The sequence below is a fragment of the Meriones unguiculatus genome, chromosome 10 (assembly GCF_030254825.1).
Source record: "Meriones unguiculatus strain TT.TT164.6M chromosome 10, Bangor_MerUng_6.1, whole genome shotgun sequence".
Classification (NCBI taxonomy): Eukaryota; Metazoa; Chordata; class Mammalia; order Rodentia; family Muridae; genus Meriones; species Meriones unguiculatus.
Window position 1 is genome coordinate 4,369,585 of NC_083358.1, and position 12,412 is coordinate 4,381,996.

Consider the following 12,412-nt stretch of genomic DNA (forward strand, 5'->3'; position numbering starts at 1 on the left):
AAGAGAAAGAGTGTCTCATTATGTGACCCAGGCTAGCCTCAAACTAGAAGAAATCCACCTTCCTCTGCCTCCCATGTGCTAGGATCAAAGGCATGGACCACCAAGTCCAATCTTCTCTTGTTTTTACCTACAGTCTTCTCCCCTGCTGCGAGCCTGAACCGGGCTAGAAGTTTATCCCAATACCAGCCTTGCTCAAACCCAACCACCTGTTGCGAATACTCAGCAATTCGGTCCTTGGTCCTCCCTCCTTCCCTTCCTCCTCCTCCTCCCACCTCTGTCCTCTGCTGAGGCAAGTTTGTTGGGGGAGCATTCAGAGGAGGTTAAAAAAATCTGAGTCTTTGGTTTCCTGCAAACGTCTTTCTCCTGTCCTTCTCTTGATTAATAGTCTGCCTGAGGGTAGAACTCCAGTTCAAAGGCATCGCTCCTCAGAATATTGAAGGTATTGTGTCATTATCTTCTCTTTTTTTGTCTATTAAGAATTCCAATGCTGTTCTACTCTAACTTTCATTATATGGCATGTGCACATGGCGCGTGCACACACACACACACACACACACACACACTTTTAGAAGTTGTTTTTTTTTTTTTTTTTTTCGACTCCTGGAGATCTGGAATGAAGATGTGATTAGTTTTTTTTTGTTTGTTTTTTGTTTTGTTTTGTTTTTTTATTTCTTATTTTGGCCAGCCTGCCAGCCTGCCAGCCTGCCTGCTTGCCTGCTTTCTTTCTATTTTTTATTTTTATGGTTTTGGTTTGGGTTAAGACAAGTTTTCTCTGTGTAGCCCTGGCTGTCCTGGAACCAGGCTGGCCTTGAACTCACAGACATCCACCTGCCTCTGCCTCCCGGAATTAAAGGTGTGCCCCACCATGCCTGGCTTAGCCTGCCTGCTCTCAACCCAAGTGTTTGCACTCTTCAAATCTGGGGAGTTCCTTGGACAGGTTGGGCTGTGATCGTTTCTTCATCTCCAACTTTTCTGCCTCTCCCCCAGTCTCTCGCCCTCCCTCTCCCTCAGTGCTCCGGTCTCTGGTCTTTCTGTAGTGTCTCTTCATCAGAATGTCTCTAACCTTCTCTCTCTCTTTTCCTCACATGTTTCTTTGGGACGCTCACTCTGTGTGACTTCCTCCTCTGCTGATGAAGATCTTACGTCCACATTTTACTTTTCGTGTCCAGGTTTCACTTGTAAGCAGTCTTCCATATTCCCCGAAGCTACTAACAGTGTTTTGTTTTCTGTCTCTGCTTCCTGCGTTATCTGCTTCCCCTGGATTCCTTTTTCCTATTTATTTTCATTTATCTCTGCCTTTGATACTGAAGACTTCCTTTGAGTATGCGCTCGTATTGAATGTTCAAACAACAAAGAGTTGGCTGTGTGCTACACTCAGGAAAGCAGAGGGTTGAGGAGGTCCTGCAGGCGCACTAAGAGTCTAGGCAGCGTGTGGGTGCAGCATGTGGGGGGGTGCTGTCGCTAGGTTGACCACGCTTCCATGTTCCTCCTCACGCAAAGCTGCAGGCTGCAAGCCCTGCTTTCTGTCTAAGCAGGAGCCGAGCGAGGTCCTGACACCGACTGTGGCCCACACAGCACACTGTCAGTGTCTTCTCTCCCCCAGTCAACCGTCCCTCTCATCCAGGGAAGGCCAGGTGAATGATTTTTGTGTTGCTGTGACCAAAATACCTGACAGAAATAACATTAAAAGAAAAAAACTCTGTTTTTTGGCTCGTGTTTAGAGAGATATCAGACCACTATGGTGAGGAAGGAGGCAGAGAGCTCCACCTAAGGTGGTGGGGAGCAAGAGATGGCGACTGCTTTCACGGGGAAGGACAGGAAAGCAGCTCAGACCAGTGACCTGCTCCTGCCAGCTTTGGACCCCCCCTCCCTAAAGGCTCCACAGCCTTTAAAACAGCACAAGCTAGGAACCCACAGTTCAGAAAATGAATTTGGGGGGCATTCAGATTCAAACTGTGACTCAGCCTAAGAAAGAGCCCAAGTGTTCTAGTAGCTAATGGACAGACAAGCCAAAGCAAACTGATTTGATGGGTATTACTGATCTGTAGAAGGGAAGGAGGCACCAGCTCACACTCTATCTAGGTGAACGTCACAATACAGGAAGCAATAAAGAAGCCAGCACACGAGCCACATGTGGTTTCACAGAATGGGCGACAGAAAACCAGCGGGGGATTCTGGAAAGGGGACACCGTATGGGAGTGGATAATAGAGACGGATGCTCTCATCATTTTCATCATCTTCTTGCTGATAAAAAAATAAAGTTCTAAAACTGGACTTTATGGATGGGGAAGGAACGCTGGACAGCCAGGCAAACGCCCTAAGTGCTCGCTGCAATGAGGTAGCCGTGTGAGGGGAATCACAGCTCAGCCAAGCTGGTCCTCAAAAGTTGCTGGCAAACCACAATGGTATATACAAGCCAAGCCTGGTGGGACAGGCCTGTCATCCCAGCTGCTTCGGAGACTGAGGCTGCAGGACAGAAAGTTCAGGGACAGCCTGAGCTACAGACTGAGTTCAAGGACAGCCCAGGCAACTTATCAGGAGCCTGTCTCAAATCAAAAAGTAAGAAAAGAACCAGAGATAAGGCCTGGCATGCAGGAAGACCTGGGCTTAGTGCCACCAAAAACTGATTGGTTAATTAATTAATAAAATCACACACAAAGAGCAATGTCTCTGATAATGTTGGCGTCGAGTAGGATACGAGCCCAGGTATCAGTTCTGTGTCATGTCAGTTGTGTGACAATCGCTTTCCAACTGCTTTCTTATTGCTGTTCAAATTGCCACCTCACGCTACCCCAGAGGCCTGCTGGGAAGCTGACTCAAAATGTGGGAGCTGGTCAGACAGGCAGGCCTGAGTCTCTGGGGAACATGGTCTCCACACAAGTCCTCTGGCTTGAGCTAAATATGACAGCTTTGGGGCCTACAAAAGCTCTCTGCTGGGTAGATGTTTTGCACCTGAGAAGCCCAGCTTTCTGTTACGTTCATATGACCATCCTGGCCACATAATGCGGAAAGGTCCCTCTCCTCAGCTCTGGTAACAACCTACTTGCCAAAGCTCCTGAAACTGGGCACCCGCTTGGCAACTGAAATGTGCTGATGGGCCAGAAGTGGCGCTGGGAGGAGGGGAAGGGTGGGTCCTGGGCTGGACTGCTCTTTGATGCCGTAAGGCCTGCAGGTCAGCGGCAGGAAGTGGCTCTGTCTCGGCCTGCTGAGAGAACCATAGACTGTGTTTGGTAGTACGTACATGTGTAAAGTATATTACTTAGAAAAATCAAATGCTTTAAATACCACTTTATAGCCCAAATTACCCACTGAGCAACATGCTCTGAACAGCTGTGGCGTCAGTCAGAGAATCTATCAGTTGCTATGTAAAAGGAACTTTGATTTGCAGGCTCACAGCCTCCGTCTGCTTTCCTAGGCCTCGTCCTGGAAGCTTCTATCTAGCCTCCGTACAATCTAACCCAGGCCTGGAATGATTTCAGCCTCTGAGACTTACTGCAGAATAAGCTCACCCTCTCTTGCTCTCACCGAGCCCTGGACTGGCTGGTTCAACTCGACTGTTCTGGCTCAACCTCCTCTCCCAGCTGATTGGTTCAGTCTGGCTTCTCTCTTGGCTTCTGAATTGCTCTGCTTGGCCTCAAACTCCAGCAATCTGCTCTAATATCCCGTCTCCTTCTTATTCTCTGGCTCCTACTGTCTTCACCTCTTCACCTATGTCTAGCTTATTCTCTCATTCAACCTCTCTCTGTAAAACTGTCCTGGTAAAACTCCCACTCCCCACCCTCTCTCTCTGCATTGCCCATGAAGTAGCTTCCCTTTCTTTTCTCTGCTCTGAGAGTTGGCGTATCCTATTCTGTCAACATGTGACTCATTTCTGTGTCAACGCGATGCTGTCACCCACATTTTGCCGATCACCTTCACCTCCATATGTCAGATTTAGGTGGTCACTTAGTAGGACAAGTGGCCCTTTGGAGAACATCCTCCAGATAGCACCCCAGAACTCTGGATGATCCTGGGCTTCTGACAGCTGTTCTTATAATACAGAAGAACAGCATCTTGCTGAAATGAACACTTGTGCCAGCACCAGGCAGGGGCACCTGGGCAGCTCACTAATTTGGCATGTGGTCTGAGAATGAGGGCTGCGGTTCATCTATGGCCAAATGTTTCCGACACTGAAAGGCAGCATTCTAGATGGCTGGTGTGAAAGCACGGGTGAGTTCCCTGGGCAGACAAGGATAGGGGCCTCAGGGACACACTCCCTTGGGACACAGGTGAAAACACCAGCAGTTTCCTGGAGGAGGATCAGGGACTGATATATACCCACAGGGTCACAAGCTGTGCGAAATATGACCACGAAGGATCATTTTTGTCCTTTTTGTTGGTTTGATTTGGATTGGGGTTTTTGTTGTTTGTTCGTTTTTTTCTGAGACAGGTTGTCATGTAGCCTAAGCTGGCCTTGAACTAGCTATGCAGTCTAAGAAGACCTTTAACCTCTGCTTCTCCTGCCTCGACCTCCCCAGGACTAGGACCAGGAGCATGTACCACCATGCCTGGCTAACTTGGTGCTGAGAATCAAACCCAGGGCATCATCTAAGCTAGGCAAGAACTCTACCAACCGAGTTCGCAACCGAGTGAAATCACCAGGCCCGTATCTTCAAGTCAGTCCCCACAGACGGCACTGAGCTAGAAACAAAGGCTCCTAGCTTGCTAAACCAGGTGGAGGCCCAGAAAGCCCTCAAGGCCAACAAGCTATGTGACACTTGGAAGTCATGCTGAGGTGTCCTTCACCCAGTAGTACAGGACCTCAAGATTCATGGCTGCTAGCAAGCAGAGAGAGGCCCCAGCGGATCTGGTAGGGTGGTGTCCAACCTGGCCGCCATGGCTCCAACACAGCAGTTCTCGGTGACCTTGCTCTGGTGACCGAACCTTGTCTCCAAGCCTCTGTAGGGAACTCACTGCGTCAAGAAGCCTTAGGCCCCAGTCCTGCTCTCAAATCCAGTGATGTGTCTGACATGAGGACCGTGGAGAGAAAAGGAAGAGTCACCACTGTGAGATCCAGGATGCTCTATGACGCTCAACCACGGTCGGACCTGGAAGGCTCTTTTCTTTGAAACACAAGCATTTAGAGCCAGCAGAGACATCTTCCTATTGAGTCCTGCAGCTTCAGTTTGAGATTTCACTAATTTGGGAAAGACATCCAAGCTCAAAATAAAGGTAATTACAGTCAACTCTAAGCAAGTTCAACCTTATGACACCAGAGCATGACATCATCACAGCATGACATCACCATTCACATCCAGCATGACATCATCCACATTACAGTATGACATCACAGCATGACATCCACATTATCACATGACATCATCATCCACATCACAGCATGACATCACCATCTACAAAGATCACATTTACAAAGTAATCACAAAAAGCTCCTTGTAATGTCTTAAGTTTACAACTGCATGTTGAGTCATATTCATAGCTACTTTATCACATGTTCCCAGCATGCCAAGGGAGATTTTGGCAGCCCAGTCATCTGCACTCAAAGACAGTGCTGGGGGCTTGCCAGGCAAGCATGAGGACCCGAGTTCAATCCCCAGCCCCCGGCACATACAAGGCCTGAGCATAGCTGCCTCCATTTGTGATTCCAGTCCTGGGAAAGCAAAGACGGGGATCCTCAGAGCTCTCTGGCAAAGGGTCCAATAACTGGGGAGCCTCAGATTCCAGTAAGGGACCCAGGAAACAAATCTCATGAGGAAAACAAGTTGGACATTTCCTCTGGCCTTCACACGCATGGATGGACACACACACACAGGAGGGGGGCCGAGCATTGAAAAGAGACTAGCGGTCATTTGCGGGCAGGGAGCATGGCCGGGGTGCAGCACACCAGCTTGAGGTACAGGAAGGTCAGGTAGTCACTCTGTGCTGCCCAACTGCGGGCGAGGGGCTGGGCATGAGCCAGCTGTCTTCAGGGTGAAAAGGGACAGCAGGATGGTTAGGGCTCCGGACTGGCTCGCAAACCCCCTCCCCTCCTTTAGGTCCTTCCTACAGCCTCCTGCATGGCTCCACCTCCTCCCAAGCAGGCCTGGTCCCGCAGCCCCTGCAGAGAGCGGCAACACCCCACGTGGCCAGGCTGTGAGAAGCCAGTGTGGATGGTGCCTGCAGAGGCCACACATGCTGCTGTCACAGAGCAAAGCAGAGCTCTGCCAAGGCTTAGTCTTTCCCTGTCGCCTCTGTTAGTGTTTACCCCCCTGTTCAATCGATGTTAAAAACGCCTTTCAGTAAGCTCCAGCTCCAGCTCCACTCCATGCTGCTCATCCCGAATCGTCTTCCGGGGCTTTCTGGGATCTGGCATCACTCGAGTGGAGGAATCCGGAAAGAGCCCCCCCACGCCCCCCCAGGCAGCTGTGAGTGGCACTGTGGAGCCATGTCTTCATCACCCTGGAGCTCTGGCAGGCCATCTCATTTCACACTTTTTCAGTGAGGACAGAGCCAGCCTGTCAGGCCTGGCTGGGCCTCCACAGCCTCACATTCCACATTGACACTTTCACAAACGTTTGCTCAGCATTTACTCCGTCAAAGACTCAGATTACGCTAGGGGGTCCCTTGGCTCTTGTCTTAGCGCTCTTCCCCTCTTCTCTTTCTCCTGCTGGTCCCACCCCGAGTCCTGGCTTCCACACACCTCGGGCTGCCAGAGGCTGTTGCAGCGTCGGCATAGTGAGGAGCCAGGGTTTCTACGGCGCTGGGCTCTCCATCACAGGCTGGGCCTCCAGCCCCTGATGTCATCAGGCTGCCCACCGCCTCCTCCTGCACAATCCTCCTGTAACGGGGATGCTGCTCTCTAGGTGCTCCAGGCTGGGGATGGCTTAGTCGGTAAGGCGCTTGGTGTGCAAGCGTGGCAACGTGAGCTCAGTCTCGCACCGTGTAAAAAGCCTGGCATGGTGGTGTGTTGATAATAGTAATGCTAAGAGGGCAGAAACAGGAGAACCCCTGGGGCTTCCTAGATAGTCAGCCTAGCCCACTGGGTAAGCCCAGGTCCCAGTGAAAGACCCAGTCTCAAGACGCAAGTCTCCACTGGCTCCTGAGGAATGACACCCCAGGCTGACCTCTGGCTTCTACACATGTACACACACATACACACAGAGGAACATACACGCAGGAACACACATTCATATAAACATGTACACACAAAGACTGGCTCAGATGAGGAAGGCCAGCATCATGGAATAAACAACATGCAGAGAGGCAAACGCTTCCTTCAATCGTAGCAGAGACAGTCAAGAAGCGCAGGGCCGGGGCAGGGACTCAGGCTATCTAGAGAGCACCAGGGTCCCGGAAATGCTGGAGGGCATTGCTGCACAGGTCTGCATGTCTGACATGTGCAGAAGCTTGACCACGGCAGGTGGCTGAGCACAGTGATGCTGGTCCCCAGGACAGTTACCCACAGCCTCTCCTTCCAGGGTGTTTGGAACAAAAGCCCGGGTCAAGGACTGTTCTTCAGAACCCGTTAGGTGTTCCCCCAGCATGTCTGTGGAAGACTGACTTGCTTGGTCATTGGGTTTTGCTTGGTGGTGTTTATTTAGCCAAACACTGCTAAGATTTGGGTAGGATGTGAGCGAGCAGAGAGAGAAAGTGTGGCCGGGCTGGCCTGGGGCTGTCATTGCTCTTAGTGGTAAGGAGTCCTGAAGAGGCAGAAGGCCCAGCTGCTAGGGCAAAGAAACAGAATTTTATTTTCCCAAGGAGCAAAGAAATAGGCAAATTTTATCCTATGAAAGCCTCAATAAGCTCATGGTAGAAAGTCCTAGAACTTCTGAAAGAGGAGACCTGGAATTCAGCCCCACAATTTATCCTTGTCCTGAGCTTCTTTTGTTCCAAACATATACCCTGGAAAGAGTGGTTCTGGGTACACTGTCCTGGGGACCAGTGCCACCATACACAGCAACTGCAGTGGGCACCCTTCTATACTGAGTGTGTTCTGAGGGCAGGGTCCTCACACACAGCTAAGCACAGCTCTAGCCGAGAAGAGACAAGGATGGAGAACAGCAAATGCTGGCTCCTCCTGCAAGCATCCTGACTGCAGCCCAGTTCTTCTGGCTTTCCATTTTAAAAATGCATGCATGCATGCACGTGTGTGTGTGTGTGTGTATATGTATGTATGTATGTATGTATAAACAGACTGGCAGACAGCTAGATGATCAGTCATTCCGGGAATAAGTGAAGCCACGATAGCCAGCCATCTCGTGGTGGTGGTCAGACTGACTTGAACGAGGAGATCTTAAATGCAGGAGTGGAGCTGGGCCAGCCGGGGAAGAATGACCGCTCCCCCTCCAGGGAGGCCAGCCTGCCCATGCCTCTCAGGCGCTGTGAAGCCCACTACCGCGAAGCTCGCCAGGACACTAATCTTCACTGCAGAGCCGCCCACAGAAGCTTCCCGCAAAGCAACCTCTTAGATTATTATTTGTGGTGGCAAATGAGAGGCGTGGTGTGCTTTTCTGAGTGGGCCTATGGGTCTTGCGTGAAATGTCGCCCTGAATGGAGTGTGTGTAGAGGGCTCTGAAGTAGTATTGTTTGGAAGTGACGAATCGTAACGGCTCCGACAAAAATCAGTCGACTGGTTCTTTGATAGGTTCAGGGTTGGGGAGACAGCTCTGGCAATAAAAAGCTTGCCACGCAAACATGAGGAGAAGACCCAAGTTCTAGCCCCAAAACCCATATGACAGTTGTCCGTGGCACACACATGTGATCCCAGCACTGGGAAGTGGGGACAGGGCACTCCTGGAGCTTGCTGACCAGTGGGTGATGCTGGCCCAGAAAACATGATAGACAGCATCTGAGGAAGGGCACACAGAGCTGCTCTCTGGCCTCCACACTTACGGGTGCGCACACGTATGCACACCAGCACATTTATGTAAACATGAACCTAAGAAAAAGAATCACAACGTGATTCCATCATTAGGAGGCAGTAGAAATGGAGACGGCCAGTCGCTGGGGTTTATCTTTGAAGAGGATACCCTGTTTCCTGGCTACTGTGAGGAGTCAGCTTGCTCTGCCTCACCTTGGCCCGGAAGCAGTGGATCCACAGGACCCTGGGCAGAGCCTTCCAAAACCACTAGCCAACATACACGACTTCCCCTGAGTTGTCTGCTCGGGCATTTTCCACCACGATAGAAAGCCGTCCAGCACACACAGACCTGTGTTTGGGGGACTCGGCACTGTCCAAGGGCCCCAAATAACCTACTACACCCAGGGGAGGCCACTAGCGAGGATAAAGGAAGCCACATCAACGGCATTAAAGGGTCTCTGGGGTGGTGTCGGGGCCATTCTTGAGGACCGTGTGGCACTGTGGTTACTGCCTGGCCTGTGGGCCCTCGTCACTTCTTAACCACAGGTAGAGAAAATAGACTGTCCCACACGTGACACACTTCACAGGCATACGTGTGGACATGGCGCACACAGTCAGGGGGAGATGGTTCAGCAGCTAAGAGCCACGCACACCCTCCCAGAGGGGCAGATTCGGGTCCCAAAACTCCTGTGGTGACGAACACAGCCCGTAACCCCAGTTTCAGAGCACCTGATACCCTCTTCTAGCCTCCGTGGGTGCTGAATGCACATGGGTCCAGGCAAATGTGAAGTCAGGACATCCATACACATGAAGCAAAGATAAATAAGTCTTTCAAAATAACATGTGTGGAAATTACACATGTACTCATACCATACATTCCACAGTCATGCACATACATACATAGAGTACACACATGTACAGATACACACACACACACACACACACACACACACGGGGGCGGGCAATCAGAGCCCGGCACTACATGAGCCGAGGCCAGGGGAGAAGGGTTCTCTGTGCCAGGAAGCTCATGGTGCCAGGACTCAGTAGGCAGAGAGATGGTGGTTTGCCAGTGTGGAAAACATTCACCCTGGACCAGGGTTTCCGAGAAGGTGACCTCCAAAAGCAACAGCACCCCTTACACTCCCAAATTGGCCTTGCAATTTGGTCCTTGAGCATCGGCAAGAAACATCCACGGGCATCAAAACCCAATTTCCTGTGCCTCAAGCCTCTCAGTATTAACCACAAATAGATGAGCCTTCGTATCCTGATGAGACCTCTGGGCTAATCCATCGTTATAAAAGTAATTTACTCTCAGGAGGACGGGCTTTAGGATAGGAATTTAAATCGGGAGAGTCGTGTGCCCTTGCTCAAGAACTTCTCATGTCTACCTCCAGGATGTCTGCTCCATTTTAATGGCCGCCGCACGCATTTCCCCAGTTTCCTGTCCCACGGTCCTCAGAACTCTGCCCACAGTGGGACACAGGAAATATGTGAAGGACGACCCATGACACCCTGGATTCTAAAGCCCTGGGACAGTGCAAATGACCCTCTGACCCAAGTCCTCTTCTGAGCGACCTGCTGGTCTCCCCTCTGGGCACGCTCAAGGACACTGGGTGTGGCCTCAGCTCAGAGGCAAGGAGGGCGCATGAGTCTCGAGAGAGAGGCCCGTGTGCACTGAGAGGACACGCTGCCTTGTCCCCCCCTCGCTTCCCCCCTGAGGATAAGAATACCTGGTACGGCCAGGATGCTCACTCTTTACCCAGTCAGCCAACCGGAGCGAGCTGTGGAGCGGCTGCGGCCCACGTAAGACCCTATCTCAAAACAGCAACAGTTCCTCTGTCCTGCACAGCTCTTCGGAAAGGCGGGTTTTTGTAAGGTTCCACCTTGGCCTGCCTCCTGTGAATTCCTTCCATCCGGTCAGGCCCACCTCAGTTACTTCACCCTGGTCCTGGACCTGTAGTGTTGGGACCCCTCAGCCTGTCTCTCTGCAGTCTCTGCCCCTCCCCCTCCCCTTCCTGCACCTCCCAGCCCCCACCACGTCTCTCGGCTAGCCTTCCTTTTCCAATACTGCTATCTATCCTTAACCCAAGCATTTTAAATCCAATTTGCTCCAGAATTCAAAATATTTTTGATACTGATACGAAAATGCAAGCGTGAAATCCCACACCTGACCTCAGGAGGAGAGCCACAGCCAACAGCCAGTCACATGAAATATTGTGTAGAACCCCCACAGGTTACAGGATAAATATGTATAAAACACAGGGAGTCTCATGCTGAAACTTGAGGTCCGTCCCCAAGCTATTTCATTACAGACATGAGAACATTCCAAAATAATAACAATAAAATGAAATCTGAAACCAGTCTGCCCCCAAGCATTGGGCACAGAGGACACCTCTCCTGAACATTCCTGACTGCCACGTGGCTGCCCCCATAAAGATGCTGGCTGCAGGGTCACCCCCTTGTCTGCCTTCACCCTTAATCCCATGTCAATCTTTGGGTGGGTGACATAGGTCCTGCCTGTGCCCACAGCCACCCCTACCTGGAAAGGCTCTAATGAACCCTAATGACCCCTCTATCTGCCCTGGCTTCTAGCCTCACCGTGAATTCTCAGCCTGGGTTCTTTGAGACAGCAAACTTACAGGCCTCAGCGTGGGCTGCCACAGGGCACCTTGGAAGCTCGCTTTAGAGAGAGGCTCAGGGCCTCCCCTGCTGTGGTGCATGAAGCTGCACTCCATTCTGAAGGCCCCTCAGCCCAGAAGATGGCGCAGGCTGTGGCCACACCAGGTCCATCTCGGGGTGATTCTGAGGTGTCACGTTGGCTAGTGTTTCTCTGGGTCCGGAGTCAGCGCAAATCAGCAGGAAAAGCGGAAAGGCATAAGAGCCACACCCAGCCACGGAGCACACGGCCTCAGAAAGGCTCAAGGAGAGCCAGGCCCTGGGTCTAGGGGTGTCAAGTACCAGATAGGGCTATGTAGAGGGCGGGAGCTGTGTCCAGGTAGAGGCCTGAGCGTGGGCTGAGGCAGCTGCTCCCTGGAGTGGAGCAGGCTTCCGGGGACCCTCTGCTTCTGCCTCGCTGCCTCAAACCAGGAACACTTAGCTGCAGAGACTGCAAGAGTCAACAGGCTTCCGGGTAGAGGAGAACTCCTCTCCTGCATGGAGCCACTGTCAGGATCATCCCAGTCACCTGCCTCTCATTGTCCCTTCTTCAGTGAGGGCCTGAGGCTGTTGCTGACCCCAGGGTCACGGCTGCCATGTGGTCCGCCAGCATGGGTGGGCCTTGCTCAGTCAACTGAAGTCCTTTGAAAGACAACTGACTATCCGAAAGGAGAGAGCTCGGTTACCACAACTGTTCTCTGGCTGCCATGAGAATTCTGAGCTGGCAGCTTCCCCATCTCATAAGCCAATCCCTAAACACTCATGTCTCTGTCTTCCTGTGCATCTTTCTCTGTCTCCATCTTCGTCTCGGTCTCAACCTCTTCCTGTGATTCTATCTCAGCCTCTGCCTCAGTCCTCCCGGTAGCACACATTTTTTTATAACTTCTTTATTTGGGGTGTTTAGGCCTCAATCTCCCCTTC